The following is a 27,948-nucleotide window of genomic DNA, read 5'->3' as shown; positions in this document are numbered from 1 at the left end:
TGGCTCCTGTTAACATCTCATGTTAGTATCTTTATCACAATTAATGAACCATAACAGCTTCACCAGAATTTCTGTATGTACTGTCTCAAGTCTGACGGCATATCCCTTGCCTTAGTACAAATCCCAAATCCGTCATTTGACATGTTTGTATGACATTTTTGAAGACTTCTAGCATAAGTAAACTACCACACAGTCATTAAAATTGAGAAGTTTTTTTCCAGTAATTGCTCTATTAAACAGTGCATTGAAAAATGCCCTGGCAAGAAATACATTCCAAAATACTTTCATGTTTTTTAAAAATTTATTTATTTGTTTGTTTGTTTAAAAGCCAGAGTTTAAAAGAGCGCAGGAGAGGCAGAATGAGAGAGAGAGAGAAAGGGAGAGAGAGAGAGAGAAAAGGAGAGAGAGAGAGAAAGAGAGATCTTCCATATGCTGGTTCACTCCCCAAATGGTCACAACACCTAGGGCTGGGCCAAGCCTTTGCCAAGAGCCTCAAACTCCATCTAGGTCTCCCACGTGGGTGGCAGGGGCCCAAGCATCTGAGCCATCCTCTGCTGCTTTCCCAGGCACATTGGCAGGAAACTGGATTAGAAGCAGAGTGGCTGGGACTCAAACTGGCACTCTAATATGGTATTAGATGTCACAAGAGGAAGCTTGGGGCTGGCGCTGTGGTGCAGCAGGTTAACGCCCTGGCCTGAAGCACCGGCATCCCACCGGTTCGAGACCTGGCTGCTCCACTTCCGATTCAGCTCTCTGCAATGACTTGGGAAAGCAGCAGAAGATGTCCCAAGTCCTTTGACTCCTGTACCCATGTGGGAGACCCAGGAGAAGCTCCTGGCTCCTGGCTTCGGATCGGCACAACTCCGGCCATTGCAGCCATTTGGGGAGTGAACCAGCGGATGAAAGATCCTTCTCTCTGTAACCCTACCTTTCAAATAAATAAATAAATCCTTTTTTTAAAAAATGTGTTGGAAGATGAAATTAAACTGTAATTGGAATCCCTATGTAGTTGTTTCATAATATGTATTTTTCCATAAGCTTTTTGAGGACCCCTTAAATTCTCCCCTTTTATAGATGAAGAACCCAAGGCTCAGAAAGGCAGATACAGTGCCCAAGTACAGTGACCATCCTGGCTTCAGCCCTGAAAATCCTGCTTTCCTAAAAACCTCTCTGCCCCAAGCAAACCAGGGCAGCTGCACTAAAGCTGCAACCAGAAAAGCATGATTCCAACCAGGCTTGTCAGGCTCTGTACCTGCCTCTCTCCCCACTGGGCCGGAGGGAATCCCGTTGAAGAAGCAAAATAAATTGACACATACATTAAAAGAATGGAAGAGAAGAAGGAAGGGAGTGAAAGAGAACCAACAAGCCGAGGGAGTTATGTAAATCTACTTTAAAGGAAAAAAAAATAGCTGCCTATGAAGCCAAAGGCATAATGCTTAAAAACAGTTTTCTATAAAACTAATTTTTAAAATCTCAAATTGAAACTGAAAGCTGAACTTGAACATGTCCATCATAAATGGGGCCCAGACAGGCTGAGGAAGGGGGAGGTCATCAGGCGCCCTGGTCCCCGCCCTGCACAGCATTCCATGTGCTCGCTGCTGTGTGTGGCGTGTGCAGTCCAAGCGCTTCCAGGCTAGAGAGCACTGTGGTGGGAGGCCACCCAGAAGGGCAGGCCCAGGACGCCCGGAGTGCACAGTCTGTGGGAGAAACACGTGTTCCCTCCACGGGCAGTCAGAAGTCCCCCTGACCAAGGCTGAGCTTGGCCAGAGACTCATTTGTCCCAGGGATTGCCTTAGCTCTGAGCTTCTGCCCCAGCCCTGCGTAGGATGGAGTCCGTTTCCACCAGCACCAAGAGGGTTCCCATTCTTTTCTTGTCTCAAGTGGAGCTAGACATGGCCTGGTCGCTCTGGTCCCAGGTTTTTCACCAGTCCAGGCTCTCCCTGTTATCAAAGCTGCCGCCCATAGCCCTCGTTGACAATGAAGAGCTTATTTATTTTGCTCAGTGGGCTAACTTGAATTTCCCCAAAGAATTTTTTGAAAGGTAAAATATCAACCATGTTAAGCATCTAGGACTTTGCCGCCCATACTTATTGCCCAAAGGAGGGAGGTTGCCATGGTGATCCCTCCACTAAGAAGGACACGGTCTGGACGGAAGGTAAATAAGAAACCACGACAGGGCATGGGCTGCCCAGCCGGCCAGCGAGCCCCTTAGGATGCTGGAAGTGTTTGCCCACATCTCAGGAGTTACGTCATAGTGAAGAGGGTGAGGGGAACAAAACTCTCCAGCTGCAAGCAAACATGTGGGGGCGGGGCGGGGTCACGATGTGGGTAGAGGCATTGTGGAAGTCAACCTTGAATGGATGTGACTGTGTCTTCTCACAAAGGCGGCAAGGGTCCTCCCACCAGCAGCTCTGTGGCGTGATACATCTGCTGAAGGGCACAACCAATGGCACAGACAGAACCCAGCAAGGAGCTTACCCGAGTTTACCATGGCACTGAATGGCCCTTCATAGTCTCTTTGGCAGCACACACCAGGGCCCAGCTGTCCATCCTCTGGGAACCATTAATCCCTTTCCTAGCAACCTGGCACAAGAAATCATCCTCACCCCAAAAAGGGCTGTGAGCCCACAGTTCAATGTGGAGCTGTTTGCAGTTCTGGAAAACTAGGAAAAGGAAATTTTAACAAAAAAACACTTAATTCTCACAGCAGGAGGGTAGTAAATCATGGTGCAGATGAAATACCATGCAAACAATGCAACTGATGTTTAAGCAGTCTGCACAAGTAGGTGGAGACATCGCTTCCCCTTCACATGAAACAGAAAAAAAAATCATCAGCATAATGACATGATCTGAATCATGGGAAAACAAAAGAAACTGGAATGAAAAGAATCACACTTAAAAGTTCTTGTCTTTCTGGGCTGGGACTGGGCATTTATTTTTCTTTATTCTGTTTTTTAAGTTTTCTATAGTGAGCGTGTAATGTGTATGTCTGCAGTAACAATAAACTTTTTGAAAGACTCCAGGTTTTACGGAGGCCAGCGCTGTGGAGTAGCTGGTAAAGCTGCCGCCTGCAGTGCCGATATCCCATGTGGGCACCGGTTCGAGACCCAGCTGCTCCACTTCTGATCCAGCTCTCTGCTGTGGCCTGGGAAAGCAGTAGAAGATGGCCCAAGTCCTTGGGCCCCTGCACCCGTATGGGAGACCAGGAAGAAGCTCCTGGCTCCCAGCTTCGGATCGGTGCAGATCCAACCATTGCGACCAGTTGGGGAGTGAGCCAGCAGATGGAAGATTTCTCTCTCTGCCTCTGCCTCTGCCTCTCTGTAACTCTGCCTTTCAAATGAATAAACAAATCTTATGCCAACATTTTAGGCAGAGGAGTCTGTGGCTGGCTGGGTGGATGTCCCCTTGTCGGAGTCTCCCCAGCTCCTGACAGACAGCTAAGCAAACTGATGCTGCATCCACAGGAGGTGCAGCAGGTGACTCCCCAACAAAGGCGCGAGCTGAGCTGACACTGGGAGCCCTCCTCCATCCACCACCAGTTCAAACACGGGCATCCGGGCTTACGCTGACCAACAACAGCATGTTTGCTCTATAGCCAAGCTGGAAAGAACAGGGCAACCACATGTGCTAGAAATGAAGGGAAAAACTCGAAGCCAGAGTGGAGAGTGAGCGCTCAGACCCTCCCGCAGGTAACAAATATAAGCTCGGAGGACAAGGACCTGATGCCTTCAGAACGTGAAAAAGCAGGGCGCGCCCGGGGGGGGGGGGTGTCACTGACACCTGGACATGGCGGGGTCCCATTCCTGGGACTTCTGCCCCAAAGGCAGACAGCTTGGTTAGAAAGCCTCAAAAACCAGATGGCGGAATTCAGGCCAGTCACAGCCTCTATAAAGTCAGGAGGGAACCTCAGTAAAAAAAGAGACCCAGAGGCAGAATATTCAAACTCTGCGGATAACTCCCTGCCTGAGTCTCTGGATAAACCCTGGACCACATGAGGCCAGGGCCGACTGCAAAGAGCTGGCTCCAGACAGAGAGCTGACCGAGACTCGAGATGTCCCCAAGAAATGGCGCTGGCAAGACGAATCCCAGCATGCCATGGCTCGCTTGGTTAATCCTCCGTCTACGGCGCCAGCATCCCATATGGGTACTGGGTTCTAGTCCTGGTTGCCCCTCTTCCAGGCCAGCTCTCTGCTGTGGCCCAGGAAGGCAGTGGAGAATGGCCCAAGTGCTTGGGCCCCTGCACCCCATGGGAGACCAGGAGAAGCACCTGGCTCCTGGCTTCGGATCAACGCAGCGCTGGCCGTGGCGGTCATTTGGAGGGTGAACCAATGGCAGGAAGACCTTTCTCTCTGTCTCTCTCTCTACCTGTCAAATAAATTTTTTAAAAAAAGATTTAAAAAAAAAAAAAAAACATAAAAAAGACGAATCCCAGGCAAGTTCCTCGTCTACTCAAACAAGCAAGCAAAAACATCAGTCGTCTCTAGAAGACTGTGATCAAATCCAGGGTCTCTGAAACATATAGAAATAGTTGATATTATTTTTGTTTACATTTTTAAAGATTTATTTTATTCATTTGAAAGAGTTAGAGAGAGAGGTAGAGACAGAGAGAAAGGTCTTCCATCCACTGGTTCACTCCCCAAATGGCCCCAATGGCCAGAGATGAGTTGATCCAAAGCCAGGAGCTTCTTCCAGGGCTCCCATGTGGGTGCAGGGGCCCAAGGACCCAGGCCATCTTCTACTGCTTTCCCAGGCCACGGCAGAGCAGGTTGAGAAGTAGAGCATCCGGGACTCGAACCAGTGCCCCTATGGGTTGCCGGCACTGCAGGCGCCAACTTTACCCACTATACCACAGCACCGGCCTCAACAAATGAGTATTTTGAAGCAGCTACTCTAACTATGCTCCATACACAAAAGAAAATACATTCAGAATGACCAAAAAGATAAGAAATATCAGCAAAGAAATTATTTTAAAAAAAAGCTAAAACTAAAAATATAATATGTGAAATTTAAAATGTATTGCATGAACTTTTAAAAAGAAAAATGGGGAGGAGGCACTTTGTCTAGTGATTAGGAGAGCGATGTCTCACAGGGGAGTACCTGCGTACAGTTTCTGGTTCTGGCTCCTGATTCCAGCTTCCTGCCAATGCAGACCCTGGGAGAAAGCAGTGATGGATCAAGCAGTCGAGTTCCTGCCACCCATGTGGGGCAGTGGATTGTGCTGCTGGCTCCTGGCTTCAGCCCTGGCCCAACCCCAGTCTTTGTGAACATTTAGGAAATAAACCGGCAAAATGAACCAGGAGTTCCAGCTCTCTCCCTATCTCTCCTTGCTGTCACTCTCTCTCAATTTATCTCTCCAAAACATACATTTTTTTTTTTTGACAGGCAGAGTGGACAGTGAGAGAGAGAGACAGAGAGAAAGGTCTTCCTTTACTGTTGGTTCATCCCCAAATGGCCGCTGCAGCCGGCGTGCTGTGGCCAGCACATCACGCTGATCAGAAGCCAGGAGCCAGGTGCTTCTCCTGGTCTCCCATGTGGGTGCAGGGCCCAAGCACCTGGGCCATCCTCCACTGCACTCCCAGGCCACAGCAGAGAGCTGGCCTGGAAGAGGGGCAACCGGGACAGAATCCGGTGCCCCAACCGGGACTAGAACCTGGGGTGCTGGCGCCGCAGGTGGAGGATTAGCCTAGTGAGCCACGGCACCGGGCAACATACACTTTTTAAAATAAAAGGCGAAATGAATGACCAAGGAAAGCATAAATTAATCTGAAAATATAACAATACAAACTATCCAAAAACAGACAAGTGTTCACAAAAACAAAACCACGGGGACCTGTAGAACAATAGCAAGAAGAACCAGCAGACTCCACAAGAGAGGCTGAAAGGGAAAACCGTCACCCAGAATCCTCTATCCAGCATGGACCACCTTCCAAAACCACCCTTCAAAAAAGGCAGAAGATAGATGGCAGATGAAAGGAAACCATGAGAATTTGTTGCCGGCACAGCTGCCCTACAAAACAAACCAAGAAGAAGAAGAAGACGGAGGAGGAGGAGGAGGAGGAGTGCTAAAAGAAGTTCTTCAGATGGATGGAAAGGGAGACCAGGGAGACCAGGTGGAGAACTTCAGGAAGAAATGCAGACCGGCAGAAGCAGAGCTTGTATATACACGGGCTATCCTTAGAGAGAGTGCCAGCCTCCAAACCTGGGAATCCGAGGCCGCCTCCCACCATCGCAGCAGGCCTGGGCTGCTGTGAGGATTCCCACGCTGCCCCACACAGGGGCGAGCGGAGCCATGGACAGAGCAGGCACAGTCAGCCCCCCAGCATGCACGAGCTGCACACCCACACCAAACCACTGACCGACAATGTTTGAAAGGATGTGGCATTGCACTAGACACAAGCAGACTCTGCCTTGTCGTCATTCCCCAAACAACAGGTGAAACAGCTAGTCACTCGGCATTCACGCTGTGCTGGGTTTTCAGAGTGACCTGGAGACGATTTAAGTACTCAGGAGTATGTGGGCAGACAATGCGCGAGTTCTACATCATTTTGGATAGAAGAGACCTGAGTGTGCATGGAGTTTGGCTCCTGCAGGAGTCCTGGACGTCCTCCCCTGTGGATACCCACGGATGGCTACATTGGCTTATGTTCAAGGAGGAGACACTAGATAAGTAACGGCAAAAGGCAATGCGCGGCAGTCTCTAAACCCAGTCCCAAACCAGGGAAATTTCTGAACTTTGAAAACCGAATTGAAATAATTTATTTTAAATGTTACATTGAGCATATTTAATGTAGAGGTAGAAGATTCCAGGGTGAGCGTTTCCTTGGGTGTATTTCCATATCGCAAAGGCATCGCTTAATAGGTCTCCAGACGATAAGCAACGCCAGAAGAGAAGACATAGAACTGGTCGGTGACCTTTTTCTGCAACATCATTAAAAACGATTTAACTACACTCTCCACGTTCCTCAGCAAGCTGTCAGCTTGTTAGACGTTTGTTTTCATGTTTCGAGCTTCCCTTTTATTTGTGTTAGCATTGAATTCTTGGTGGGGGAGGGATGTGACATGGGTTCTCTTTGTTTTTTTGTGAAAGAAAAGCATCAGTTCCAAAACCTCTGGCTCTCAATTAGGATAGGCGAAGGACCAGCGGACTTCCAGACTCCTGGAAGAATAACAGCAAAAATGTAACTTCATGCCTAACACATTGAGTTGATTGAAAATAACTTTTCCACACTCGCGGGTGATGGGAAAGCTGACATAACCATAGGGAGACAAGAATGCAAACAAAACTGACTCTACCCTGTTCACTTTTTCTTTTTTTAAAGATTTTATTTATTTATTTGAGAGGTAAAGTTACAGACAGTGAGAAGAAGAGACAGAGAATGTCTTCCATCCTCTGGTTCATTCCCTAAATGGCCGCAACAGCCAGAGCTGCGTGATCTGAAGCCAGGAGCCAGGAGCTTCTTCTTGGTCTCCCACATGGGTGCAGGGGCCCAAGGACTTGGGCCATTTTCTGCTACTTTCCCAGGCCATAGCAGAGAGCTGGATCGGAAGAGGAGCAGCCGGGACTCGAACCGGCATCCATATGGGATGCTGGCAATGCAGGTGGTGGCTTTACCCACTAAGCCACAGCGCCAGCCCCCACTGCTTGCTTTTAACCAAGGAGAAACTGATTTACAAAAGGACTGCAGAGCGTCAAAGAGTCATCAACACTAACAGCAAACAGTTCAACTCCACTCCCTTCTGGCCTCTTTCCCTGCTGGTGTGGAAGAAAATGCAACGGTCTTGAGGCCAGATTTCCCAAGGGAACACCTGGGGCCCTGGCTGCACACAGCGTAACCCCCAAGCAGCTGCACAGCGGTACGGTTTGCAGGGAAGGTGAGGTCAGACAAGGAGTGCAAAGACACTGCTGTGAACACGTGCGGCTGCTGGCAGGTTCTGCTCTGCCCTGAGTCTCCCTTTTCTGAAATGCAAGCTGCAAACAGAGGCTGAATGTGGGTCTCCTCCACTGAGCTGCAGCCCCTGAGCATTCCCTTTCCTGCATGAACCCCAGCTGACCCTTCTGTGACCAGGGGGCACTCCATTTATTGTCCTCCAATGTGGGTTTCGTGCAGACAACATATTTTCAAGAGTTAGTTGCTTTCACTTATACAACAAACATATTAAATGATTTGGGATGTGGCTAGTGGTTGTCATTTTATTTATTTTTTATTTTTTATTTATTTTTTATTTATTTTTTTGACAGGCAGAGTGGACAGTGAGAGAGAGAGACAGAGAGAAAGGTCTTCCTTTGCCGTTGGTTCACCCTCCAATGGCCGCCGCGGCCAGTGTGCCGCGGCCGGCGCACCGCGCTGATCCGATGGCAGGAGCCAGGAGCCAGGTGCTTCTCCTGGTCTCCCATGGGGTGCAGGGCCCAAGCACCTGGGCCATCCTCCAGTGCACTCCCTGGCCACAGCAGAGGGCTGGCCTGGAAGAGGGGCAACCGGGACAGAATCTGGCTCCCCAACCGGGACTAGAACCTGGTGTGCCGGCGCCGCTAGGCGGAGGATTAGCCTAGTGAGCCGCGGCGCCGGCCTAGTGGTTATCATTTTAATCATCCTCTAATCTAATGTGTCATGGGCTTAGTGTCTGAGTTCTAGGGCAAATGCATTTCAAAAAGAAACAAAAAATATCAGTAACTGCTTCGCTAAAATCTCTAAAATCACTAAAATCTCTGAGACATACCAGTAGTGTTGGAGCTAAGACCCAGCTGTGTCAGCGGACTCCCTAAAGCTCCCTGGGAGAAGGTGGGGGTCTTTGAGTGCTGAGTACTAAGTGGACACAAATGTGTCACTCGTTGGCACGAGGAACAACCAATAGTTGGATCTTAAACGCAAGTTCCGATGGATTACAGCTGAGTGTGCCGAGAAGGCTCCAGGCGTGAAAGAACCGCACGATCAATAGACTGTGTCTGTGGCGGAACCGTCCAGGAAACAGCAGAAAAAATCCCACCCATCCACCCTCCTGATTCACTCTGAAACAGACCGCAGCCGGCCATGCCCGCCTCACAGTGCTGCGCTCCCTCCAACACCCCCACGCTTCGTAGTCCAAAATCCCACCCTTTATTTTTCTCTACTCTTCAGCAAAGACGCTTACAGAAGTGCACTGTCCGCCAGTCCGGTCCTTGTTGAATAGTCCCCCAAGCCCGCGAGGTGTTCTTGTCACGTTCAGGGTACTTGACAAGCCTCAGCTACGACTGCTTCCTGAAGAGCAACAGCACTCCACCTACTGAATTTCCCTTCAGAGCGACTGTTATTTTTAGCGTTATTCTCGTTTCTCTTCTTCATTCAAAAGATTGTTACCGTGAGCAGCTTTAACATGCTTCGAAACTTCTTTTATTCTTCCAGGGAGCTTTTGGAGCGGCTCCAACTTCCCCATGTGCCTATGAAACAAGACCAGGGGGGAGCCGTTGCATTTACTTGCACAAATGTGTCTTGAGTACCTACTTTGTGTCAGGTGCCACAGCAGGTGGCAGATGAACAGGAAGAATGAAGACAGATCATTTGTTGGGATTCTGCTGGGCTGTGTAACACGCCAGGGCAATGCTGGGGGACTTTGAAGCGTTCAGCTCCTCCCATTCCCATAACGACCTCCCAAGGCATCAGTGCTGCAGCGATCGGAGGCTCGGGGAGCTTACAGGACCAGCCCAGTCGCTCACCTAGTGATGAGCGGAACTCGAAGTTGAATCGTGTCTGTCTGACTCAACTCGTCTTGATGTAGGACCAGATGAGAAATCTGGTTCCAGGGAAAGGGGGAGCGAGACTCTTGGGATGTTTGAAAGCAGAGCACTGCACTTCCTAGCAAACTGCAGGAGAGTCAGTGTTATCTTTGAACAAGATCTGGCTTCTGCATCTGTGCAGAACCCCAAGGCCATAAGTAAATGGAAACCTAATCTAGTTGTGGCGTCTAGAAGGTGAGCCTAGTAGGAGGTCCTCAGGTCACCAGGAACGTGCTCTGAGAAAGCAGTTCTCATGAGAGGGTTGGTTAGAAAAGCCAGGCTGCACCCAGCCACTCTCTCGCTTCTAGGCTGGCCACATGAGCCTTCCCCTGCAGACTCCCACTAGCCCTGTGGTGCACCGTGCCGCCTTGGGACTCTGCCAGTGAGAACCACCATCGCCAGAGGCTGAGCCACGGGGGCCCGCCCACTCTTGCACTGTGAACTCTAAAACCATGAGTCAAAGTAAGCTCTTTTTTAACAAAAGATTTATGTGATTTTTTGAAAGACAGAGTTACAGAGAGAGGTAGAGCCTGAGAGAGAGAGAGATCTTCCATCTGCTGGCTCACTCCCCAGATGACCACAGTGCCAGAGCTGAGCTGGTCCAAAGCCAGGAGCCAGGAGCTGCTTCTGGTCTCCTACACGGGTGCAGGGGCCCAAGGACTTGGGCCATCTTCTACTGCTTTTCCAGGCCATAGCAGAGATCTGGATGAGAAGTGGAGTAGCCAGGATTTGAACAGGCACCCATATGGGATGCAGGGGCTGCAGGCTGGGGCTTTAACCTGCTACACCACGGCGCCGACCCCCAAAGTAAGCTCTTTATGAAGTCAACCTCTCTCAGGTATTTCATTGTGTTAACAAAGAACTGACTAATACGGTGAAACTATTACCAATCTCTCATAGCCCAAACAGCCAAATCTACATGGGCTTATACCTACCTTGGAAGCTTGAGAATTAAAGAAAACGTGTGCCAAGCACCTATCTCAAGGTCTCTGAAGAATAGCTATTGTTATTCACATCGATGTAAATTATCATTTCTCTAAGAGGCAGGTGTCATACACCTGGAATTTTCTGAATTTGCAGTGGGGGGAGAATTATGAAATCTGGGGTCTAAGCTAACCAGATTTTGCAGTCGGGTTTTGAGAAGGTATATGGTTATCTCAAAAGTCTTGGGAGAGTCTGCGAGAAAGGCAACCTCCAGAGGAGAGGCAAGTTCAGAGACTCGCTTTCCCACTCCCAAGCCCTCACTCAGCTGAGCTGCTGGCAGGAATGACAAGAGCACTGGCTATTGTTTGAGCCACTTGTGAATTTGCCTGAAAAGTGGTAAACAACATAACCAGGGGATCCAGCCGCCCCGGAACAGCCATAGCACCTGTCCGCAGTGAGCGCAAAGCCATTATCTAAACTGCCTGGAATCCCACCTAAAATCTTCCCAGAAAGCCAAACACTCATAGCATATCAGGCTTGTGTGGGTCTCCCGGGAAGCTGACGCTGTTAGTTAATGCCACAACTGATGTGTCTCTGAACAGAGAATTGACAGGACACCTGTCTCCACACTGCAGCCTGATTAAAAGCGAGTCCAGCCCCTCCTGTTCTCTCAGGAGCCCTCGCAGGTTCTAAGCTGTTCAGTCCTTTGTGAGTCTGGGTTCCCTGTGTGCTCATGCGGAACCACGAGGGCGCAGCACGAAGCCTCAGCTCTCGTGGGGGGCCCTGCTCTGCCTCCCGAATAGAAAGGAGAATTGCTATAAGTGCAAGGACTTGACGGGGACAGGAAATGTGACCCCGTGACACACAGCCCCACGCCGCCAAGCAACTTTTTCTCTACCTCCTGCCGCTCTTGCTGCCAACTCCACGCTTGAGGCAGAGGAGGGTACGCAGGCACTTCTTCCCACACTTTTTCATAAAAAGCTTTTCACCTTAAAAACAAGAGGGTGACCACATATGAAGACAATGTGCATTAAAGAAAAAAAATACAGGAAGAAAAGACTTTGAACATTATCACCATAAAGAAATCATAAATATTTACGGAGATAGGCATGTCTACATTGATCTGAATATTACACACAGCATACACATATTGAAATATCGCATGATGGGGCCGGCACTGTGGCGCAGCGGGTTGAAACCCTGGCCTGAAGCGCCGACATCCCATATGGGCGCTGATTCTAGTCCCGGCTGCTCCTCTTCCGATCCAGCTCTCTACTATGGCCTGAGAAAGCAGTAGAAGATGGTCTAAGTCCTTGGGTCCCTGCACCCATGTGGGAGTCCCGGAAAAAGCCCCTGGCTCCTGGCTTCAGATCAGCACAGTTCTGGCCATTATGGTCATCTGGGGAGTGAACAAGCAGACAGATCTCTCTTTCTCTCTCTCTGCCTCTCTGTAACTCTGTCTTTCAAATAAATAAAATAAATCTTAAAAAAAAAGAAATATCACATGGTACCCCATCATATGTATGTACAATTTTTATGCATCTGTTAAAAATAAACTCAAGCAGGCCAGCACCGTGGCTCACTAGGCTAATCCTCTACCTGCGGCGCCGGCACTCCAGGTTCTAGTCCTGGTTGGGGCACCGGATTCTGTCCCGGTTGCTCCTCTTTCAGTCCAGCTCTCTGCTGTGGTCCAGGAAGGCAGTGGAAGATGGCCCAAGTGCTTGGGCCACTGCACCCGCATGGGAGACCAGGAGGAAGCACCTGGCTCCTGGCTTCGGCTCAGCGCAGCGCACAGGCCAGCGGCCATTTGGGGGGTGAACCAATGGAAAGAAGCCCTTTCTCTCTGCTTCTCTCTCTCACTGTCTAACTCTGCCTGTCAAAAAACAAATAAATAAATAAACTCAAGCGGATGGCTCTGGGCATGGACTCTGCACGGGGTCATCTGGAGCACCCTGGGGCAGCACCATGCCGCTGTGTGCTTGAGAAACCTGAAGGGAGCAAAGCTTACCTTAGTAAGATCCCGGCGCCTGGAGCTGGGGCTGTGGATAACAGAGTCTGGATCCCAAGGTGGAGATCCAGGTGTGGGCCCCAGGGTAGGGATCTGAGGGTGAGATCCCAGGTGTGGGTCCCAGGACAGTAGCCCCAACGTGTGCATCTCAGGGCATGGATCCAAGGGTACAGAGCCCAGGATGTAGATCCCACGGTCCCTACACGGACCTAACATGCAGATTGGGGTGATTCACTCACATGTTTCTGCAGTATACATTCAGGGCTGTGGGTCATCAAAGCTCCACAGCTACCTGTGTGGCCCCAGGCATCAACTCTCACGCCTCCAGGTTCTGTTCACAGAGCAGCCTTGGGTCTTCCACATCTGACGGCAGCAGGCCTTGCTCACCCTGTGCATTCCCCGCTGCTGGCACTCAGGGGAGTCTCCCACCCTCACGGGCTCCATGCCCCTGATCCAGCCGTCCTGGGGCAGTCCCGGTGCAGTGGGCTCACCTACATCCTCTTAGGGCCTTCCAGACGGTTGCTCTGAAACACGAGTGGTCCTTCCAGCTGACGTCCTCATTTGCCTGCAATTGATGTGCTGTCCTTGTCTGAACTGCAGTTGTACACCAGGGTATGCCTTGCACAATGGACATAGCTTGCTCTCCTCACTCCACGCCCCAAGCCCCTGGTTTATCCTCCCCACAGGTGGCTGTGTGCAGACGGCAGAGGTGTGTGCACATCAAAAGACATCTAGTTCTGGGAACACAGTGTTACAGGTTTTTTGTTGTTGTTTTTGGGTTTTTTTGTTTGTCTTTTTTTTTTTTTTTTTTTTTTTTTTTTGACAGGCAGAGTGGATAGTGAGAGAGAGAGACAGAGGGAAAGGTCTTCCTTTTGCCGTTGGTTCACCCTCCAATGGCTGCCGCGGCTGACGCGCTGCGGCTGGCGCACTGCACTGATCCGATCCGAAGGCAGGAGCCAGGTGCTTCTCCTGGTCTCCCATGGAGTGCAGGGCCCAAGCACTTGGGCCATCCTCCACTGCCTTCCTGGGCCATAGCAGAGAGCTGGCCTGGAAGAGGGGCAACTGGGACAGAATCCGGCGCCCCGACCGGGACTAGAACCCGGTGCCAGCGCCGCAAGGCAGAGGATTAGCCTAGTGAGCCACGGCGCCGGCCCAGTGTTACAGTTTAAAAAGTTCAAGGAGAGGCCAGCACTGTGGCATAGTAGGTTCAGCCTTAGCCTGCTTTGCACCAGCATCCCATAAGGGCGCCAGTTCTAGTCCCGGCTGCTCCTCTTCTGATCCAGCTCCCTGCTAATGGTGTGGGAAAGCAGTAGAAGATGGCCCTGCACCCACATGGAAGACCCAGAAGCAGCTCCTGGCTCCTGGCTTCAGATCAGCCCAGCTCCAGCTGTTGCACCCATTTAGAGAGTGAACCAGCAGATGGAAGACCTTTCTATCTCCCCCATCTCTGTCTATAACTCTGCCTCTCAAATAAATAAATAAATCTTTAAAAAAAAAAGTTCAAGGAACACATGGTGTTAAGGGACACAAGAGACCGGTTCACTCGGGTGTGACCAGATAATCAGCTTCAAGCAGGAGTTGCTCAAAGGAAAGTTTTATTTACCTGTGACAAGTAAAGCAGGCATTGGCAGGTGCAGTCCCCAAAGAAACTGCCTCCCTGCGGAGTAGTGTGCGAGCGCTTCTGTAGCAAGGCTGAGGGGAGTTCCCAGGATGTAGGCGAGGGAGCGAGAGGCCCCGCCTGCTCCAGCAGCAGCGTCCATCTTCATCTTCGCGCTGTGAGTTTAGAACTCTGCCCACCCACCGAGTGCCTTGCAGCTTGCCTCGGCTGACCGCGCTGCGGCTCCCTCTGTGCGGTGCTGGGAGAGCAGCCTCCCTGGAACATCCTCTGAGACATAGACTCTGCCCCGCCCGTCCCTGCGCCCAGCTCTGCGCAGGTGCGCCCTTCCTCCTCACTTGATGAATTCCCAGGTGGTAAACTGAACAAGCCCGGCGGATTCTCCATCACAGCTTCTTGGTTACTCTGGGTAAGATTCCTATCTGTGCTCATCAACAACGAGCTCGGTGATGGCATCTGAGAGAGTCTGTGGCCGGGGAACATGTACACGTTACATGTGAACCCCAGGTGTACCCAGAGCCACCAATCTGTACAGTGCCCAGCGCGCCTGTGTATAAAGAGCCATCACCTACGCCTCCCGGCCCCTGCTTGCATCCTCCCCAGGCTGTGTGGCTGCTGCCCCCTGCCGGCCTCACTGGACATACCTCACCCCCTCCTGTCTGGAGTCCAGGCTGCCATTTTCCTGCTCCCTCCAGGCCACTCTGAAAGCACAGCCTACCCGGCTGCAGATCTACTCTCACCGCCTGCCTCCGACCTGACTGCTCCTTTCCCTGTCTCCCCAGAGCCGAGCTGCCTTCCCCTTCAGAGACCCTGTTCTGTTACAGAGTCCTATGGGCCCCTAATGATACAGCTGTGAAAGCCATCATTCCTACAGGGCTTTCTCGAAAGTCATTTTGTTTCTGCTGTACATTAACCACAAAAGAACTCATTCTAAAGCCTAAGAAAGAAGACAATTATGTGGGCAACGGCTGAGAACCGTGAAATAGATGCTGATTACAAATAGAGGCTGCAGGCATTATGAAATGGGGCAGCTCTAAATTTTCAAAGAACAAAGAAAAAGCAAGAGGCTTTTTTAAATATCAAAAGGACTTTCAGGTTATAATTAGTAAATTGACTGGCCTTTTTAAAGGTAAAAGGGAATTTCGAAAGCCCAGGGCATTCATGGAACTGTAGGAGACAGAAGTCTAGGGGACAGACCCTCTCCGCCAGCCTCTGCACTCCGCACAAGTGAAAACAAAAGGTCCCCTGACTTTCCCAAGGTCATAAGGCAAGTCTGCAGCTCCAGGATTCGAATCCGAACCCCTAACTCCCTTTCTTCTCGCCTGTGCTTTCCACTCATTCTACAGCGGAAGCTGCTTTCCCAAGCCAGTGGCGATCCTCAGATGACTTGGATAAATACGCGTGCGTCACTGGAGGTGGAGATAATGGTGGTGGTGGCAGTGTGGTTGCAGGTGGCGAAGGTGGCAGTGACGCAGGTGGTAGTGGAGGTGGAGGTGACACAGGTGGTGGGGGTAGCAGCAGTGCAGGTGGTAGTGATGGTGGTGGTGGCAGCGATGGAGGGTGGATGTGGGGCTGCTAATAGAGGTGGTCCTGCTGGTAGGAGTGGAGGTGGGCAGGTGGCAGGGGCGATGGTCAAGGTGAAGGTGGAGGTGGCAGCAGCGATGGTGGTGGTTGTGATACGCAGTGCTGGGGGTGGGACAGAGGAGATGGTGAGCATAGCAGTGGTACATGTATGTGTGGTGGGGAACTAAGTAGGGGACAGCTCCAAGCCATAGTGGTTAAGACAGAATCTATCTGCAACATGGATGAAAGGAGGAAAAGGCTGCCGCAGGTAAGGACAAACCAATCCGTTGGGTCCTTAAGACGAGAGGAATTGTGCAGAGCTGAGGAAGCAACAGGAGCACAGGATGCTTCAGGGCAGGATCCCCGCTTGTGCTGAGTGCTTCCAGGCTGGGGAAATGCTCCCAACGGCAAGGCCCCTGGAGCGCAGTGTACCTGTCCACACTGGCTCACGGCCTTTTCCGTGCAAAGATACAAGCAGGAGCAGGAAGGCGGGGCAGCCCATGTCTGCTCTATGCCCTGTCTTTAATGTTTGGGGTTGTTGGCATTTTATATGTGTTAATCTTAATCCGGATTATGTTTATATATTATATATTATTTTTATATATTTTTAATCATAAGAGAGTTGCCTGGCTGAATAAGACAATTTGCCAAGTCCTGCCCAACAGCAGTTGGTGGTAGTGCAGGCTGGGCAAATTCAATTTATCTTTTTTTTTAATGTTTGTTTATTTTACTTGAAAGGCAGAGTGACAGGGAGAGCGAGAGAGATTTTTCCATGCACTGGTTCACTTCTCAAAATCAGGAACAGCTAGAGCTGGGCCAGACTGAAGCCAGGAGCCCCAGATCCCATTAGGGTCTCCCATGTACGTAGCAGGGCCCAAGCACTTGAGCCATCATCCGCTGCTTCCCAGGATGCCTTAGCAGGAAGCTGGATCTGAAGGGGAGGAGCTAGGACTCAAACCTAACTTGGATATGGGACGCATGGACCGTAAGTGCTGGATTAACCAACTGTACCGCAAAACCCTCTTGTCAACTTACCTTTTGTGGTAAAGTCTTCATGTCATTAAAAGAGCTGGTGTTGCCAGCACTTCGTGGCCCACACTGCCACCGTGTGGAAGGCACCTGTTGGCTGCTCCCACATGAAATAAACCTGAAGCAGTAGCAGCTTTGAAGCCAACCTTTGACTTCTGAACAGGAAACCCAAAGCACGCCTCCTGTGTGGCTCTCGACACAAAGTAAGGGCTATGGAATCTTGTAGACCCCCACGGATCACCTGTGAGGCCCACGTTCTCACTCATTCCCTCCGTGAGATCTCCGACTGTGGGCTGGATCGTGAAGTCACTGCGCAGCTCCTGTTCCTTCAGACCCCCCATTCAGTCCATTCACTAATGGACTCTTGAACGTGAGATGCAACCACATCTTCCCCAAGAGCCTAACGGTGATGCACCATTGCCAACGGCGGAGCGACGCAGCTCACTGTCTCTGGTCCTCCCCTTCACCACCCTCTGACCTTTATTGCAGGTCCCTTTGAAATATCTTTCTCTCTGGCTCCCTGCTTGGCTTGGTTCACTCTTCTCCTTAGGTGGAGCAATGCATGAAGACAGGTCTAGCGCAAATGACTCAGCTGGCCTGGTTCGGCTTACTGGACGGTGTCTGCTCTGCATGGTCATGGGTGGTACAAGGCCAGACACCTGTTCCTCCCAAAGAATGTCACTAGAGTTAGTGTCCTGGCAGGCAGCTCTGCTTTCTGTTATTCTATTTTTTTTTTTTATTTGAGAGGTAGACTTACAGACAGAGAGACAGAGAGGTCTTCCATCTGCTGGTTCACTCCCCAAATGGCCGCAATGGCTGGAGCTAGGCCAATCTGAAGCCAGGAGCCAGGAGTTCCATCTGGTCCCACCCTCTACCTGGGTGGCAGGAACCCAAGTATTTTAGTCACCATCAGCAGTCATATTCACCTCTCAGTCACATTAGCAAGAAGCTGGATAGAAAGTAGGGTTGGGACCCCATTCCAGGCACTCTAATGTGGGATGTGGGCATCCCAAGCAGTGGCTGAAGTGCACCACAGTGCCTGTCCCATAGGACTCATAAAAGCAATAATACACAAATTAAATAATAAAAACACAGCCTCTCAAAATCGAAAGTAAAATAAGGGTGCTGGCATTGTATCACAGCAAGTTAAGCTGCTCCTCGGAACACCTGCATCCCTTAGCAGAGTGACAATTCCAGTGCCAGCTACTCTGCTTCTGACCCAGCTCCTGCAACTGTGTCTTGGAAGCAGCAGATGACAGCTCAAGGACCTGAGTTCCTGCACCCACATGTGAGACTCCACTGGACTTCCTGGCTCGTGGTTCCAGCAATCTGGCCAATTGGATGGAAGCTCTCTCTCACTCTCTCTGTTTCACTGTCTTTCTCCCACCCTGTCACTCTTCCTTTCAAATAAATAAATACAAATAAATATATTTTTTAAAAGAGGCAGTAGGCGGCCAGCCGAGCACAGGTGGAGCTGGGCGCTGGCTTACACGGTGTGTGCAGACCCTGCCGGAAGGAGAACTGGGGAGGACCCAAAACCTGGGGAAGGTGGCCTTCGCCACAGCCTCCAGGGATTGAGGGGGGCGGGTTGGGTGGTGGAGGTGGCAGTGAGGAAGGGCCTCTCCCGGGGTGGGGGACAGCCCTCTGCATCTTGGGAGTAAAGACATGACCACCCCAGCTTGCTGTGGGTCCAAAAATAAAAATAAAAGAGGCAGTAGGAGCTGGCTCTGTGGTAAGGCAGAGAAAGCTGCTGCCTTTGATGCAGGCATCCCATATGGGCACTGGTTCGAGTCCCTTCTGCTCCAGTTCTGATCCAGTTCCCTGCTAATGCACCTGAAAAGCAGTAGATGATGGCCTAAGTCCTTGGATTCTTCCACCCACATGGGAGATCCAGAAGTTCCTGGCTCCTGGCTTTGGCCTGGCCCAGTTCTAGCCATTTCAGCCATTTGGGGGAGTGAACCAGCAGATGGAAAATTTCTCTCTCTAACTCTGCCTTTCAAATAAATAAATATTTATAGATTTTTTTTTATTTTTTTATTTTATTTTTTGACAGGCAGAGTAGACAGTGAGAGAGAGAGACAGAGAGGAAGGTCTTCCTTTGCTGTTGGTTCACCCTCCAATGGCCGCCGCGGCTGGCACGCTGCGGCCGGTGCACCGCGCTGATCTGATGGCAGGAGCCAGGTACTTCTGGTCTCCCATGGGGTGCAGGGCCCAATTACTTGGGCCATCCTCCACTGCACTCCCTGGCCACAGCAGAGAGCTGGCCTGGAAGAGGGGCAACCGGGACAGAATTCGGCGCCCTGACCGGGACTAGAACCCGGTGTGCCGGCGCCGCAGGCGGAGGATTAGCCTATTGAGCTGCGGCACCATTATTTAAAAAATAACATGAAGGGGCCAGCACTGTGGCATAGCAGGTAAAGCCACCACTTGCAGTGCCAGCATCCCATATGGGTGCTGGTTTGAGACCCGGCTGCTCCTCTTCCAATCCAGTTCTGCTATGGCCTGAGGAAGCAGTGGAAGATAGTCCAAGTTATTGGGCCCCTGTACCCACGTGGGAGACCCAGAAGAATCTCCTGGCTCCTGGCTCCTGGATTCGGCCTGGCCCAGTCCCAGCCATTCTGGCCATCTGAGGAGTGAACCAGTGGATAGAAGATCTCTCCTGTCTCCCCCTTTCTCTCTCTCTAACTCTGCCTTTCAAATAAATAAACAAATCTTTAAAAAATAAATAAATAAATACTAAAATAAAGAGGTGGGGTCCAGCACTGTGATACAACAGGCTAAAGGCTGTAGTCCGAGCTTACAGCCTACAGCACCAGCATTCCATACAGTCCCCAGTTCCAGCTGCTCCACTTCCAATCTAGCTCCCTGTTAATGTGCCTGGGAAGACAGTAGACAGAAGACTTCTCTCTCTTCCTCTCCTTCTCTGTAGCTCCATCTTTCAAACAAATAAATATTTTTAGAAACATATGATCAGGGGATTAATATGGCAGAGTAGGGAGGGAGCTTGCTGCTCTAGTCTAGGAGAAGATAGTTCCAAAAAGGTGGAGAGAGTGCAAGATCAAAGAAGAGTTAGGGATAAAATGGCAGAGGAAACTCCAGGCAAATTAGAGGGACACAGAAGACCTATGCAGAGGGTGTGGACACACACAAATCAGGACCCCAGCAGCCGAGAGCCTCCACACTAGCTTTGGAGAGAGGTGAGTCCAGACTGCAGCAGCCCAAGCCACTGGTGATGAAGCTGCAGGAAAAGCCTGGAAGAAACCCAGCTTGGAGCCCTGTGGGGGATAGTGTACCTGCCAAACTAGAGGAGGGGGGGGGGCACATTTCTCTCTCCTTGATCACCCTGCAATGGTGTCCTAAAACAAGCCAATAGAGCAGGTGCCATTTTGGACATACGTAACAGCTGTACCAGCTCATGTCCAAGCCCAGCAACCAGCCAGGTAAAGACTTCCTGAGTCTGGAGGAAAGAACTAATGGGGGACTTGGTGGTCGTGACTGTGGGAGGCTTGTGTGCTGGGACTGTGAAAATACTGAGGCTACAGGGCTTTGAAAACACTGAGGCTGTGTGGGAAGGCTCAGGGTGTGGCTGGGACTTCGTGCAGTCACTGTGGGAGGCTCCACATCCTCAGGGCTCCCTGGTTTCCTGGTGAGGAGCATTTCTGGGGAATCTGCTTACACCAAGGATGGCACAGATCCTGTGTGTGGTCCTAGTAGAAGTGCAGACCAATATTAAACCAACTGGGGATAGCACCCAGGCACTGGTCTCCTTTGAGGAAAGGAGTTCAGCTGAGTTTATGCCAACAGAACAGAAAAATCTCCCCTCTGATTTATTAACAAAAGAGAGAGAGATTTACCATGCCCAACCTAGGTGTCACCTTAACACTCCCTTCACCCTGGAGCACTGAACAGAGCTCCCTGGGCACACCCACCACATCCCTCTAGGTATTCCCTGAAAGCAGACACTTCACTAATCCACACATAGTCCAAAGATAAAAGCCACCACAGCAAAAAAAAATAGAAGAAGAAGAAGAATCTCCACAAATGCCAAATAATAAATGCACCAATTCAAGAAACAAGAATAAGGAACACAACATGATGCCCCCAAAAGAATACAACACTTCAATACTAGATTGTGAAGATGAAAAGTTTGAAGAAATGCTAGAAATGGAATGCAAAAATTTATCATAAGATTACATAGAAGTAATTAGAAGCAAATGCACAATCTAATGAAATCCATACATGACATGAAAGAGAATTTCTCCCACAAAATTGAGATCTTAAGGAGAAAACAAAATGAAATCTTGGAAATGAAGAATTCAATAGATCAAACAAATAATGCAGTCAAAATCATTAAAAACAGAATTAGTGAAACAGAAGAAAAAGTATCTGACTTAGAAGATAAATCACGGTAAATTATGCAGTCAGAAAAAAAAAAAACAAGAAGAGGAAATTAGAAAACTAAAAAGCACTGTTGGGAATCTACAGGATACTATCAAATGACCCAATGTACGGGTTCTAGGAATTCCTGAAGGTGTGGAAAGAGAGAAAGGATTAGAAGGCCTTTTTAGTGAAATAATAATAGAAAACTTCCCTAATTTGGAGAAAGGAAAGGACATCCAAGTACAGGAAACACATAGAACTCCCAATAGACATGACCAGAATAGATCTTCACCACAATATATTGTAATCAAACTGTCCACAGTAAAACATAAAGAAAAGATGCTAAAATGTGCACGACAGAAACACCAGATTACTTTCAGAGGATCTCCAATTAGTCTCACAGTGGGCTTCTCATTAGAAATCCAACAGGATAGAATGGTGAGACATATTCCAAGTCTTAAGAGAAAAAAGCTGTCAACCCAGAATACTGTACCCTACAAAGCTCCCATTTATGAATGAAGGTAAAATAAAGACCTTCCATAACAAACAAATTGAAAGAATTTGTCACTACCCATGCAGCCTTGCAAAAGATGCTTAAGATGTGCTGCACACAGAAACACAAAAACATCGTCATCACTGCAAAAGAAGGTAAAGAACATCTCCCAGTAAAAGTACAAAGGAAACCTAAAGTAAAAATAGGAATATTTATGTAAAAATGGCAGGGCAAAGCTGTTATTTATCAATAGTTACTTTGAATGTAAAGGGCCTTAACTCTCTAGTTAAAAGACTGGATGAATGGATTCAACAACAAAATCCATCTATTTGTTGCCTATAAGAAACATATATCTCCAACAAAGATGCACACAGACTGAAAGTGAAAGTGTGAAAAAAGAAATCTCATGCTAACAGAAACCAAAAAAGAGCTGGTATAGACATCCCAATATCAGAAAAAATAGACTTTAACACAAAAACTATTAAAAGAGACAAAGAAGGCCATTATGTAATGATTAAGGGATCAATTCAACAGGAAGATGCAACTATTATAAATGTATATGCACATAATTACAGGACACCTGGCTATGTAAAAGAAATGTTAAGGAATCTAACAGGAGACATAGACTCCAATACAAGAGTAATGGGGGACTTCAATACTCCACTTTCAGCAATGGACAGATCAACCAGACAGAAAATCAGCAAGGAAACAATAGAGTTAATCAATGCAATAGACCAAGTGGACCTAAGAGATATTCAGATGTTTCCATACTACAGTTGCACAATACACATTCTTCTCACCAGTGCAAGTAACTTTCTCTAGAATTGACTGTGTGCTGGGCCATAAAGAAAATTCAGAAAAATCAAAATCATACCATGCATTTTCTCAGACCATAATGGAATGAAGCTGGAAATCATCAACTCAGGAATATCTAGAACATATGCAAACACATGGAGACTGAACAACATGCTCCTGAATGAACAGTGGGTCATAGAAGAAATCAAAAGAGAAATCAAAAATTTCTGGAAACGAATGAAGATGACAACACAACATTTCAAAACTTATGGGATACAGCAAAAGCAGTGTTAAGAGGAAAGTTTATAGCAATTGATGCCTACATCAAGAAATTGTAAAGGCACAAAATAAATGAGCTATCAATGCATCTCAAGGATCTAAAACAACAGCAAACAAACCCAAAACTAGTAGGAGAAAAGAAATAATTAAAATTAGACAAGAAATAAACAAAATTGAAACCAAAAAATTTTTTGTTTTTTTGAAAAAATAAACAAAATTGACACACCATTGACCCAACTAACTAAAAAAAGAAAAGACCCAAATCAATAAAATCAGAGATGAAAAAGGAAATGTAACAACAGACACCACAGAAATAAAAAGAATCATCAGAAATTACTACAAAGAGCTGTATGCCAACAAACAGGGATATCTATCAGAAATGGATAGATTCCTGGACACATACAACACACCTAAACTGAGCCATGAAGACACAGAAAACCTAAATAGACCCATAACCAAGACAGAAATTGAATCAGCAATAAAGACCCTTCCAACAAAACAAAGCCCAGGACTGGATGGTTTCACTGCTGAATTCTACCAGACAATTAAAGAAGAACTAACTCCAGTTCTCCTCAAGCTATTCAAAACAATTGAAAGGGAGGGAATCCTCCCAAATTCTTTCTGTGATACCAGCATCACCTTAATTCCTAAACCTGAAAAAGATGCAACTGAGAAAGAGAACTAAATACAAATTTCCCTGATGAACTTAGATGCAAAAATCCTGAACAAAATTCTAGCCAATCAAATCCAACAACATGTAAGAAAGATCATTCACCCAGACCAAGTGGGATTTATCCCTGGTATGCAAGGATGGTTCAACATTCACAAATCAATCAGTGTGATATATCGTATTAACAAATTGAAGAACAAAAATCATATGATTATCTCAATAGATTTAGAGAAAGTACTTGATAAAATACAACACCTTTTCATGATGAAAACTCTAAGCAAATTGGATATAGAAGGAACATTCCTCAACACAATCAAAACAATTTATGACAAACCCATGGCCAGCATCCTATTGAATAGAGAAAAGTTGGAAGTATTCCCACTGAGATCTGGAACCAGACAAGGATATCCACTGTCACCACTGCTATTCAATATAGTCCTGGACGTTTTGCCAAAGCCATTAGGCAAGAAAAAGAAATCAAAAGGATACAAATTGGGAAGGAGGAAGTCAAATTATCCCTATTTGCAGATGACATGATTCTATATATAGGGGATCCAAAAGACTCCACCAAGAGACTATTGGGACTCACAGAAGAATTTGGTAAAGTTGCAGGATATAAAATCAATACACAAAAATCAACAGCCTTTGTATACACAGATTTTTTTCAGATTCATAAATTTCCATAGCTGAAAAAGAACTTCTAAGATTTCTCATAGCTGAGAAAGAACTTCTAAGATCAATCCCATTTACAATAGCTACAAAAAAAATCAAGTACCTTGGAATAACTTTAACCAAGGACGTCAAAGATCTCTACAATGAGAATTATAAAACATTAAAGAAAAAATAGAAGATACAAAAAAAATGGAAAAATTCTCCATGTTCATGGATTGGAAGATTCAATAGCATCAAAATATCCATACTTCCAAAAGCAATTTACAGATTCAATGCAATACCAACCAAAATACCAAGAACATTCGTCTCAGATATAGAAAAAATGATGTTAAAATTCATAGTGAGACCCCAGGTAGCTAAAGCAATCTTACACAACAAAAACAAAGCTGGCATCACAATACCAGATTTCAAGACATCCTACATGGCAGTTATAATCGAAACAGCCTGGTACTGGTACAAAAACAGATGGATAGACCAATGAAACAGAATAGAAACACCAGAAATCATCTACAATCAACTTATATTTGACAAAGGAGCTAAAATCAATCCCTAGAACAGAACAAGGACAGTCTATTCAACAAATGGTGTTGGGAAAACTGGATTTCCACATGCAGCAGCATGAAGCAAGACCCCTACATTACATCTTATACAAAAATCCACTCAACATGGATTAAAGACCTAAATCTATGATCTGACACCATCAAATTATTTTTTTTTTATTTTTTGACAGGCAGAGTGGACAGTGAGAGAGAGAGACAGAGAGAAAGGTCTTCCTTTGCTGTTGGTTCACCCTCCAATGGCCGCTGCGGCCGGCGCGCTGCGGCCGGCGTACCGCGCTGATCCGGTGGCAGGAGCCAGGAGCCAGGTGCTTTTCCTGGTCTGCCAGGGGGTGCAGGGCCCAAGCACCTGGGCCATCCTCCACTGCACTCCCGGGCCACAGCAGAGAGCTGGCCTGGAAGAGGGGCAACTGGGACAGAATCCGGCGCCCCGACCGGGACTAGAACCCGGTGTGCCGGCCCTGCTAGGCGGAGGATTAGCCTAGTGAGCCGCGGCGCCGGCCCGACACCATCAAATTATTAGAGAACTCTGGGGAAGCCCTGCAAGACAATGGCATAGGCAAAGACTTCTTGGAAAAAACCCCAGAAGCTCAAGCAATCAAAGCCTGAATTCACAAATGGGGTTACATCAAATTGAGAAGCTTCTGTACTGCAAAAAAAAAAAAAAAAAAAAAACACTCAGGAAGTGAAGAGGCAACTGACAGAATGGGAGAAACTTTCTGCAAACTATTCAACTGATAAAGAATTAACAACCAAAATATCAAGAAACTCCACAATAACCCCAGTGGAAAGAACGGGGCCATCAAAGAAGGAGGTACCTTTCTCTGAAGGGAGGAGAGAACGTCCACTTTGACTATGACCCTGTCGGAACAAGATCAAGTCGGCGAACTCAAAAGGCTTCCATAGCCTTGGCAACTCATGACTAGAGCCTAGGGAGATTACTGACGCCATAAACAAGAGTGTCAAATTGTTAAGTCAACAACAGGAGTCACTGTGTACTTACTTCTCATGTGGGATCTGTCCTTAGTGTGCTGTCCAATTTGAAGTAATGCTATAACTAGTATTGAAACAGTATTTTATACTTTGTGTTTCTGTGTGGGTGCAAACTGATGAAATCTTTACTTAATATATACTAAATCGATCTTCTGTATATAAAGATAATTGAAAATGAATCTTGATGTGAATGGAATGGGAGAGGGAGCGGAAGATGGGAGGGGTGTGAGTGGGAGGGAAATTATAGGTGGGGGGAAGCCATTGTAATCCATTAACTGTACTTTGGAAATTTATATTTACTAAATCAAAAAATGCTAAAAAAAAAAAAACTCCACAATAACAAAACAAACAACCCAGTGAAGAAATGGGCAAAGGACATAAACAGACATTTTTCAAAAGAGGAAAATCCATATGACCAACAAATACATGAAAAAAATGTTCAGGATCACTAGCAATCAGGGAAATGCAAATCAAAACCATAATGTGGTCCCACCTCACCCCAGTTAGAAGCCCTTCAAACAACAAATGCTGGCAAGGATGTGGGGGAAAAGGTACCCTAATCTGCTGTTGGTGGGAATGTAAACTGGTAAAGCACTATGGAAGACAGTATAGAGATACCTCAGAAATCTGAATATAGACCTACCATATGACCCAGCTATGCCACTCATGGGAATTTACCCAAGGGAAATGAAATCAACATATGAGTTATCTGTACCCCCATGCTTATTGCAGCTCAATTCACGATAGCTAAGACATGGTATCAACCCAAATGCCCATCAACTGCAGACTAGATAAAGAAATTATGGGATACACTATAAAATATTACACAGTGGTTTAAAAAGTGAAATTAGGTCATTTGCAACAAAATTTATGAATCTGAAAACATCATACTTAGTGCAGTAAGCCAATCCCAAAGGGACAAATACCACATGTTCTCCCTGACCTGCGATAACTAATAAAGCACCTAAAAGGCAATCTGTAGAAGAGAAATTGACGGTTTGAGAAGCAATGACTTGAACAGCACTTGTCTTGACTGTTGAGGAACAGTTTTTTAATACTATTTATTGAACTCTTTATTTAACATAAACATATGTGTATAAAGTCAATTGAAAAGAGATCTTAGTAAAAATTAAGAGTGGGAATAAGAGGGAGGAGGAAGAGAGATTGGGAGTATGGGTGGGAAGATGGCACGGTGGGAAGAATCACCATGTTCCTCAAGTTGTAATTATAAATTGTATGAATGTAACTGTAACTGTAAAGCTGTATAGTTCTGTATACATTCCTTCAGACTTACTTCTAAGGGTACAGTTTAAAAACTTGCCATGGGACCCCAAACCCCCTTAAGCTGGGTGATAAAAATGCCATCTGTAAAGTAATCATATGGATAGGATTAAGGATCTGGTAATAATAATAAGTAGAATTAAAAAGGAGTGAATGCTCCAACATGGGAAGCAGTCCACACAGCAGACTCACAGAATGATAATCACTCTAGTCCCGGTTGGGGCGCCAGATTCTTTCCCGGTTGCCCCTCTTCCAGGCCAGCTCTCTGCTGTGGCCCGGGAGTGCAGTGGAGGATGGGCCAAGTGCTTGGGCCCTGCACCCCATGGGAGACCAGGAGAAGCACCTGGCTCCTGCCTTCGGATCAGCACAGTGTGCCGGCTGCAGCACGCCAGCCGTGGCGGCCATTGGAGGGTGAACCAACGGCAAAGGGAAGACCTTTCTCTTTGTCTCTCTCTCTCACTATCCACTCTGCCTGTCAAAAAAAAAAAAAAAAAAAAAAAAGAATGATAACCACTTTAATAGCACTTTGACCTCAGAATGAGCCCTTACGGCATTCTAGTCTGCCTGAAAAGCCCACGAGAGCATTTCAGGCATGGAAAGACAAGACACTGTGGCAAAAAATATTCTACATGAAGGACCTCAGTGGGTGAGACCCCAGCGGAAAGTGGTCATCAAAGAAGGAAGTATCCCATATGGGTACCAGTTCGAGTCCCTGCTGCTCCACTTCCAATCCAGCTCTCTGCTATGGCCTGGGAAAGCAGTAGAGGATGGCCCAAGTCCTTGGGCCCCTGCACCTGTGTGGGAGACCCAGAAGAAGCTTCTGGCTCCTGGCTTCAGATCGGCACATCTCTGGCCATTGCGGCCAATTGGAGAGTCAACCAGCGGATGGAAGACCTTTCTCTCTCTCTGCCTCTCCTTCTCTCTCTGTGTAACTCTGA

At 47.7% G+C, this 27,948-nt stretch overlaps 1 protein-coding gene across 1 annotated transcript in view; it reads left to right on the top strand.

Moving 5' to 3' along the window:
• ARMC8 (armadillo repeat containing 8) overlaps positions 1 to 27,948 on the top strand; it is an 862,269-nt gene that overhangs the window by 620,067 nt on the left and 214,254 nt on the right. The gene's annotated exons all lie outside the window — the stretch shown is intronic.

The sequence above is a fragment of the Oryctolagus cuniculus genome, chromosome 4, assembly GCF_051225735.1.
Source record: "Oryctolagus cuniculus isolate XC-2025 breed Fujian yellow rabbit chromosome 4, ASM5122573v1, whole genome shotgun sequence".
Classification (NCBI taxonomy): domain Eukaryota; kingdom Metazoa; phylum Chordata; class Mammalia; order Lagomorpha; family Leporidae; genus Oryctolagus; species Oryctolagus cuniculus.
Note: the sequence above shows the minus strand (reverse complement) of the source record. Positions and strands in the feature narration are given on the sequence as shown.